We start from the raw sequence: 7438 nt of genomic DNA, 5'->3' as shown, positions 1-7438 counted from the left end.
TGTAGTATGACGCGCTCCCCAGCACAGGTTGGTTCAGGATCGGGGCGTAGTCAGGCCGGCCGCTGATCGGGGTAGGCTATCCAGCGAGCAGCACTCTCTCGCTCCGGTTCCCTGACGGCTCACGTCTGCAGCAACTCCCTCTGGTCCACCGCTCTCACAGGTCCCGCTGATCGCCGCAGTCTTCCTCGGCTCCGGCGCTGTAGCTGGTGACTAGGTAACGTTAGCTGACAGTCAATTCACGTGCGCGTTTCTCTTTCGCCGCCGTAGCACCGGGATAGTCCTCCAGGCAAGCACACGCTCCGATTTCCGTCCCCCACACAACCCCCGTTCTGCCGGGGCAGTGTGCTCTTTATAGCAGGCTGTGAGACACAGGTGTTCCCGGTTCAGTCCTGATTGTCCTCTCACTCACCGACGATGGTTGCCGCCCCCTTTGCCCAGCTCTAATCATCAGGGTTGGGAGTAAACAAACGGTCACAGCACAGCGAAAAACACATACAGGTAGTACAAAAATGGACCTCGTCACATCTCCCCATTGTGAAATGTTGGCAGTCTCTGCCATTCAGAGTCTATAGCGGGGTGGTGGGATGCCTATATTTGGCCGGGTTGAGCGCCTTGGCTCAGCGGCTGCGTCAGGGTTGTAGTCATTGGCGGGTACATGTCGGACAGGGACAGGGACTGCGCGCCTTGGCTCGGCGGCCGCGTCAGGGTTGGCGTCAGGCGCGGGTACATGTCGGACAGGGACGGGGATATATAAGAGCGTAGGGCTCGCAGGTCTCACAGGGTTCTCTGGCAGAGTCACTGGTGGCCTCTGCGAGGGGGGAACCGTGCACAGTTTCAGGGCATTCCGGTGGAGGACTTTCTCCCTCCCACCCCTCTCCGGCTGTACTTTGTACACTACGCCCGTGTTTCCCTTGGCTTCGACGACACGATAGGGCTCGGGGTCCCATACCCCATGTAGCTTTCCCAACCCTCGTCGGCCCCGGTCACGCACCCACACCCGTTCCCCAGCTAACAATGGAGTCGCGTTGGCTCTTTGGTCGTAGCGGCTCTTACTCCGCTCGGCCGCCTTGTCCATCCTACCACGTGCTAGCTCATACGCATATGTCAGCTTCCTGTGATGGTCTCCGACCCAGTCAGTCAGTCCCTTGCTTGGCTGTTCCCGTTCTACCCCTAGCACAACATCTACTGGGAGCCTGAGGTGTCGGCCCTGCAGCAGATAGGATGGCGCGAAGCCGGTGGCACTGTGTACGGTGTTATTGTAGGCCTGTAGGAGTTCGGATAAATACTCTGGCCAGCGGCTCTGTTTCTCGGCCCCCATGGTACGGAGCATGTTAAGGAGTGTTTGGTTCATGCGTTCGACACGCCCATTCCCGGCAGGGTGGTAAGGTGTTGTCCTGCTCTTAGTGACTCCATACATCTCGCATAGCTGCTGCATCAAGTCAGACTCGAAATTGGGGCCCTGGTCTGAATGAAAACGGACGGGGCACCCAAAGTGCCGCACGATCTCAGAATAGATTGCTCGTACAGTGGTCCTGGCTGTCTGATCGCGGGTAGCTACGGCCCATGTGTAACGCGTAAACATATCAGTCATCACTAGTATGTTTTGATAGTAGTCGTTTGGTCGACCGAGTGTTAGAAAGTCAAGAGCGACTACCTCAAGGGGGAAGGTAACGGTTACTGGGTTCAAGGGGGCTCGTGGTTCTACCTTGTCACGTTGCAAACTGCATGTAACACACTCTGCTTGGAATTGGCGCACCTGTGTCTCCATGCCTACCCAGAAGAACCGGCGCCTCAGCGTCAGCAGCGTCCTTCCCGCTCCAGCATGTGCCGCAGACTTGTGGTGTTGTTCCCATACCATCTGACGCCGGGGGCCTGGACACACAACCTGAAACAATTGCTCTGAGGTGTTAGGGTCAGTGAATCGGCGACACAAAACCCCATCCCGTAGGCTGAGCCGCCTGAATTGTTTCAACAACCTTGCTGTCCCAGTGGTGTGTATCTCCTGTTGTCGGCCCGTAGGGCAATGCCCTTGTTCCACATACCTTCTCACCGTGCGGATCTCAGGGTCAGCTACTTGTTCCTGTTCCCAGTCGATGCGGCCTTCTGGGGCGCCATCCTGGTGGGTCACCACAGCTGATGCGGTTACGTCTCTAGGACTGAGTTGCTGTGGGGGGTGTTTAGGTGTGGGGAATCGCGACAAAGCATCCGCATTCACATTTTCTCTGCCAGCACGATATTTCACCTCAAAGTCAAAGGATGCCAGTTGGGCTGCCCAGCGTTGTTCCACTGCACCCAGTTTCGCCGTCTGCAAATGGGCCACAGGATTATTATCGGTGTAAACAACAAACTTGGCACCAGTCAAATAATCTTTGAACTTTTCGGTAACTGCCCACTTTAGTGCGAGGAGTTCAAGCTTGAAGGAGCTATAGTTGGCGTCATTCTGCTCTGTAGGATGCAAACTGCGGCTCGCATAGGCAACCACCCTCTCTTTACCCCCCTGCACTTGGGCGAGTACTGCTCCCAGCCCATGGTGACTGGCGTCTGTGTAGAGGGTAAATGGCTGTGAGAAGTCTGCGTAAGCTAGGATAGGGGCCTCTGTTAGCACTTTCTTTAGAGCATCAAATGCTGTTTGAGCTTCTACTGACCAGGATATGCGATGAGAACCCAGACGCTTGTCATTCGGCACTCCTACCAGGAGTGAGTTTAGGGGGCGTGCAATTTTTGCAAACCCAGGGACGAAACGTCTGTAATATCCGGCCAGGCCGAGGAAGGCCTTGAGTTCCTTAGCAGTGGTAGGGGCTGGCCAATCGACAACAGCAGCTATCTTCTCGGGGTCCGGTTTCACGCCTTCACGGTCGACTACATGCCCCAGGAATTTAACCTGCCGATGGAAGAGTTTGCATTTGTCAGGGCGTAGCTTCAAGCCATGTTTCGAGAGACGCTCAAACACCTCCTCTAAGTGCTTTAAGTGCGTAGCAAAATCGGAGGAGTACACAATAATGTCATCTAAATAGACTAGGAGGGAGTCAGTAATTTGGCCATTTAAGCATTGTTGCATAAGGCGTTGGAAAGTGGCTGGCGCGTTGCAGAGGCCAAATGGCATGCGTTGAAACTCGTACAGACCTACAGGGGTGGTAAAAGCAGTTTTTTCACGGTCCTGCGGGTCTACCTCCACTTGCCAGTATCCGCTGGCCAGGTCCAACGTGGAGAACCATTCTGCGCGGGTCATGGAGGTCAGGGTCTCCTCGATCCTGGGAAGTGGGAAAGCATCTTTGTGTGTAACAGAGTTCAACTTTCTGTAGTCTACACAGAATCTCCAGCTGCCATCTTTCTTCTTTACCATGACTATGGGTGCTGCCCATGGGCTGGAGCTTTCAGTAATGACACCATTTTGCAACATACCTTCCAACAGGGTTCTCATATCCTGGTACAGCAAGGGGGGTAATGGTCGGAAGCGTTCCCGTATGGGCGGTGCCTCGCCTGTAGGGATAGAGTGTTTTACCACATCTGTCCTTCCGAAATCTTCCTCGTGGGCCGCGAAAGCCTTCTCCCATTTGTGCAGCAGGGCAGCCAGTTGTCTCTGCTCATCTTGGGTGAGGTCCGGCCGCTCGGCCAGCTTAAGGACCTGGAATGCTTGATCAGGCTCCTCCCCCATGCATACATCCACTACACTGACCTTGACTGTACCTTCCTCCTCCTGTTCTAGGCAGACATCCTGCACACCATAAACATCCAGGCTATCGACCTGAGTCACTTGACCGAGCTTCTGGTAGCGGTCCAAGGAGACAGGGAAGTCGTGTAGGTTGCGGATCCGGACGGGGACCCGTCCATTCTTGACCACAGCTACAGACCGGGCCACGGAAATGGCGCCTGGCTCAGGGAGTGCTTCTACCAGACCATGATAGTCCCGCCTGCCAGCTGCAGCCCGTCCCCAGACAACCACCTCACTCCGGGCTGGGATAGTCACTCCGTGGCGGTGCGCTGCCCAGACGTAGCCATGGTGTCCATCATCTGTCGTCACTCCAGTCCTACGACACGTCGCAAATGCTGCGTTCCAGGCACTTTGGGACTTGGGGTTTTTACAGAACAACCGGGCTGGCCCTTCCGAATTACGGAACACAGCGTCCCAGCAAGGCTGTATGATGTTCATACCAATAATGAGGGGGTCTGATGCTGATCTGTCCTCTACTACAAAAACCCCTCGCGGACCGATCTGATGGCCCTCGATGTCAAAATCTAGCTGTACATATCCTAGATAGGGGATATGGAGGTTGTTGGCCGCTTTTATTCTGACCATAGCAGGGGGTTCTCTAACTTCGCTTTCTGGGAAGTGTTGGCTCAAAAGGCTATGACTGATGATTGATATTTGGGAACCTGTGTCTAAGAGCCCTTTCAACTTGACTACACCCACTCCCACCTCAACCTGGGGGCACTGCCCAACTAACATAACCGATGGCCCTTGTACCTCCTCCTCTTGTCCTAGCCCCACCGCCCGAGCCTCAGAAGTGGGGGATGCTAGTTTAAATGTGAGGGGGTGTGACTGTCTCCACAGAAGCGGGCCATGTGACCTACTTGGTCACAACGCCTACAGATCGGCCTACCATCTGGTGCCCATTTATTAGATGATGCAGGGACTTCCTGGCGGCGCATAGGCGCGCGGCGCGAAGTGGCGTGGTTAGTCTGCTGAGGTGGGCCTCTTGGCCGGAGCTCTTCTAGGAGGTCACGTGTCCAATCTTTCAGCTGATCCTTTAACTCTGCAAGGATCTCCTGCTTGATTTCTGCTTTCCAGTCGGTTTTCTGTGGGTGAGAGCGCACGTTATTTGTTCCCCCCATGGCTGTACAAGATAGCTCTGGCCACTTACGTCCATGTCCATCCTCGTCCAGGAGGAACGCTTCTCGTTGGAGATCATTGAAGGTTCCGTCAGGGTTCTGGCGTGCATGTCTCCTCATGGCCTGCGCCAGAGGTCCCTCCTCCAGCCCAAGCATGAACTGCTCTTTCATGTGTACGTCAGTGGGTGCTGCGTCTTCATCAAGCCGTTGTAACCGGCTGCGGAGTTCTCTCAACCTGAGGGCATAAGACTTAACAGGTTCATCTGGTCTTTGACGGCACCCATAGAATTGTACTCTGAGCAATGGACCTGAAGACTTTTCAGCATAAATGGCATCTAGAGCAGTAAAAATCTTTGCTGCAGTGTTACGCTCATCTGCAGTTAGGATGTTAATCTGTCTTTTGGCCTCTCCAGTCAGTGCTCCCATAATCATACTAACTTTCTGAGTCTCTGTTTGTCCCTCGATTCCAACCAGCCCTTTTAGCTGCTCTTTCCAATCTTCGTATTTCCATACCTCTGAATTTTTCCAATCTGTTTGGTCTATTCCTCCGAATTTTGGCACCCATGGTGCACCTGGGAATACAGGCATCATCATCATGTTCAGAATTCACAATGTTACAAATCTGTACTCTGTTCAAAGCCTGAATCCTGCCGACAACGCCAAAAAAGGATGTCCCAAGGTGGACTATCCAAAGGTGGTTCCGACAACGCCAGCTAAATACTTTCTGGGAGTATTAGCACTCCACTATTACCAGGCTTTATAGTTCTTTATCTCAGGGTTGAACAGAGTATACAGATTCTGAAACAGTTGCAAAGTATGAACAGAGTTAAGTTTTATTCTTATTTTACAATACTGTAGGACTGTGCACAAGGAGGTTTTCACCGCCCAGGGTGACTTGGATCGATAGTCTTAGGGGATTTCTCCCGACGGCCTCCTGGACCGGGAGAGCTGGTTGGTGGAGCTCCACCCTGCCACGTATACTGCGGATTGGAAACAAGTGTCAGTTCTCACACGAAAAAAGGGGACCACTGAGTCCTTTAACCACTAGGGGGTGTCCACGGCAAACCAACACTACAAAACTATCACAGCAACTACGGCAATCCAATTGAGAGGGCAGGGTCTTCCAGGAGTGTTCGGTTAATCCACAAAATTATCCAATATCCACTTGGTAAACAGATAGCCGGGCCAGCCAAGCGGCAATTAAAAAGTCAAAGATTTAAGTCAATGGCTGGCTGTATGGTACACTTATTCGCACAAAATATAAAATAATAGGCCCAGTCAATGTCCATGTAGGCTATTACTAAAATGCCAGGGCTGTTTCTAAATGTCTCTTATAAAATACTAAAATAGCAAGGCGGTTCTTAATGTCCATACGAATAATTAAACAGGTCAGAGCACAGTAGCCTACTTAACTTCGGAGAGGATGTCGGGACACCGACACTCCACTGTAGTATGACGCGCTCCCCAGCACAGGTTGGTTCAGGATCGGGGCGTAGTCAGGCCGGCCGCTGATCGGGGTAGGCTATCCAGCGAGCAGCACTCTCTCGCTCCGGTTCCCTGACGGCTCACGTCTGCAGCAACTCCCTCTGGTCCACCGCTCTCACAGGTCCCGCTGATCGCCACAGTCTTCCTCGGCTCCGGCGCTGTAGCTGGTGACTAGGTAACGTTAGCTGACAGTCAATTCACGTGCGCGTTTCTCTTTCGCCGCCGTAGCACCGGGATAGTCCTCCAGGCAAGCACACGCTCCGATTTCCGTCCCCCACACAACCCCCGTTCTGCCGGGGCAGTGTGCTCTTTATAGCAGGCTGTGAGACACAGGTGTTCCCGGTTCAGTCCTGATTGTCCTCTCACTCACCGACGATGGTTGCCGCCCCCTTTGCCCAGCTCTAATCATCAGGGTTGGGAGTAAACAAACGGTCACAGCACAGCGAAAAACACATACAGGTAGTACAAAAATGGACCTCGTCACACGACCATCCCGTTCTAGCGAGCTCACATTCTGTTTCACTAACGCAGAACGGTCTGGCCTTCGCCTCCTCCAGAGCGATTATGGCAAAATCCAGACCATACCGGGCCAATCAGGGACTGTGTTTTAACTGCTGTCCCACCCCACAGTGGAAAGCAGCCCCTGATTGGTCGTGTCCCTGCCGCTCGCTAAACAATCATGGCGGCTCCCGAAGCAACGAGTGGTAACGTTAACGCAGCTATAAATGAAGTCTCCGACGTACTTCAGGCGAGGCACGGATCAACGCTGGGCTAATCGGCAGAGGCTAATCAGTCCCACCCCGTATGACGCAACCCACCAGCTGACTGTCAACTGTCATAGCATTGGTTCAGCTCGCTAGAGCCCATGTATTTAAGCTGTCAAAACATGTCATTTTTCGCTCTTGCCATTACTGCTGATCGCTCGTATCTGCGCGCTCACTGCTTCCGCGTTCTCTGCTCTTGCGTTCCGTGCTCATGTTTGTGTTTTGGTGCGTTTGTTACCTGCTGCCCGCAATGTCCTCGCTGCTTCCGCATTCTCTGCTCTTGCGTCCATGCTCATGTTTGTGTTATGGTGCGTTTTTTGCTACCTGCTGCCCGTGTTGTCCTCTCCGGTCCATGGTTT

Source organism: Borostomias antarcticus (assembly GCF_949987555.1).
Source record: "Borostomias antarcticus genome assembly, chromosome: 9".
Lineage (NCBI taxonomy): Eukaryota > Metazoa > Chordata > Actinopteri > Stomiiformes > Stomiidae > Borostomias > Borostomias antarcticus.
The sequence above is the reverse complement of the archived record's forward strand: the minus strand, read 5'-3'. Positions refer to the sequence as shown.